Source organism: Gavialis gangeticus, unplaced genomic scaffold (assembly GCF_001723915.1).
Source record: "Gavialis gangeticus isolate Ggan-Ray unplaced genomic scaffold, GavGan_comp1, whole genome shotgun sequence".
In the NCBI taxonomy this organism is placed as follows: Eukaryota; Metazoa; Chordata; order Crocodylia; family Gavialidae; genus Gavialis; species Gavialis gangeticus.
Window position 1 is genome coordinate 125,601,322 of NW_017729024.1, and position 1,714 is coordinate 125,603,035.

The 1,714-nt window shown below is 42.3% G+C and overlaps 1 long non-coding RNA gene across 3 annotated transcripts in view; it reads left to right on the top strand.

Moving 5' to 3' along the window:
• Window positions 1-1,497, top strand: part of LOC109297692 — a 38,687-nt gene extending 37,190 nt beyond the window's left edge. For 2 of the 3 annotated variants that reach the window (XR_002097386.1, XR_002097387.1), the window contains exon 5: window positions 877-1,497. This is a non-coding gene — a long non-coding RNA (uncharacterized LOC109297692). Of the gene's footprint in view, window positions 1-703 lie in introns of all 3 variants that reach the window. The other variant, XR_002097388.1, reaches the window with a different exon arrangement.
• The last annotated feature ends 217 nt before the right edge of the window (window positions 1,498-1,714 follow it).

Sequence of the window (1,714 nt, forward strand, 5' to 3'; positions counted from 1 at the left end):
GTCCCCCCCCCCCCCAATCACAGACAATAGAATTCACAGGAGCCCTCAGCAACTCCAAATTGGTGAAAGTCTCTTTTCCTGAACACACACTTTTTTTCTCTTCAGTTGATACTTCCCAGCATCCAAAATATGAATTTATCTTGGACTTCTAGTTCACCTGTTAACCTGTGCTTATGTGATACTTCTTGTCAGACTTCAGTTGCACCTGTTTTTCAAGCCTAGTTAAAGACTTGGTGTGCAACTTGTAGTCCCCTTGCACTTTCTATCAGCACAGAACTGGTGATTTTTATATTCAACACTGAAGAGAGATCTTTCTCTACTGCTTCTTTTATAAACACCATGAATGCATCAGGATAAGGTTGAGGTATGTACCTTGACCACCTTCATATGTAAAGAACTTGGTCTGAAGAGAATGTGATTGTTTTGCATAAACATATTAGAGTTATGAGCAATTAAATTAGCTTGTATGACATTCCAACCCATTCTACAGAATTTAATGGTGCAGGTATAATTTATTGTATAAACCAGTGTTTTTCAAACTTTCTAAAATCATAGAGACTTTTCATATTACTTCTGCTGCTGGAGCCTCCAACCCTTGGCTCCACAGGCCATGTGAGCTAATGTGAAGCCAGGTGATGTGGCCTGGCAGTGGTGGTACACCACCTTCTGCCTTGCTCCACCATTATCCCCAATCTCTTTGCAGAGCCCCTGATGACCTATTGCAGAACACCTTGGTTGCACAGAGCATAGGTTGAAAACCACTGGAATAAACAAACAAGGAGGTACCCCCTCATGATTCCTGCATCAAGAAGCTGTCATAATGGACTTTGTACCAATAATGAGAGAGAACCCTAAAGGCTCTTCATCATCTTACAGGATTCATCAATGATCTAGAAGACTTTCCAAGCAAACAGTTCAACCTAACCTTAAGTGCTCTCAGAAGAGATTCATCATCAAGCCAGTATGCCTATTGATAATGGAAAATCCCATTTTAGATCTTTGCCATGAAAGAGCATATGAAATGCTCAGCTCTTTGTTCCACAGGAGGCATGAACCCAGCTTCATTTCAAGATGTCTTCCTTGTTGTGGGATCAAGGGCTTATGTATACATTTCCAGGATTACGTGCAACCTTGTATAGGACCAAACTATGCTAATTCTCATAAGCTAGAACTGTCTCAGGCTATGGACAGATGTTACAGTTGTGCTAGGAAAAACACCTTTTCAGCACAAAAAACTAACGCACAAGTGTTCATGTGGATTCTGGCAGAAAAAGCCTAGTATACAAACTGCTAGCTGTTTCAAACAGCAACTTCACTATTTTCCAGTGCCATGCATGTAAAAAGCCTTTTCAGTTATACCTGGCATAATTGAGGTCCCTGTGACCAACCTCCCAGTATTTCCAAAAGAGGAGGGAGGGAGAGTGGCTGGCTCCCTGATAGGCTGCCCAATGAAGAGCTGTTGGAGCCTTGCAAGACCCCTGCCACTGTGGCACCTTTGAACAATGTTGGCTCCCTCCAGCACTGTTCAGATCATAGCACATCCTCCTGCTGCTCCTCGAACAGCACCATCAAGAGAAGAAATTCCATACAGTGGATGTTTCAAGGATGTGTTCAGGCTACTTTGGCAGGAAGAACTTTTATATACTATTCTCCTGTCTTTTCATTGCCTTCTCTAGGGCTTCAAGACATCTCCGTTTTGAGGATATCAAAGTAG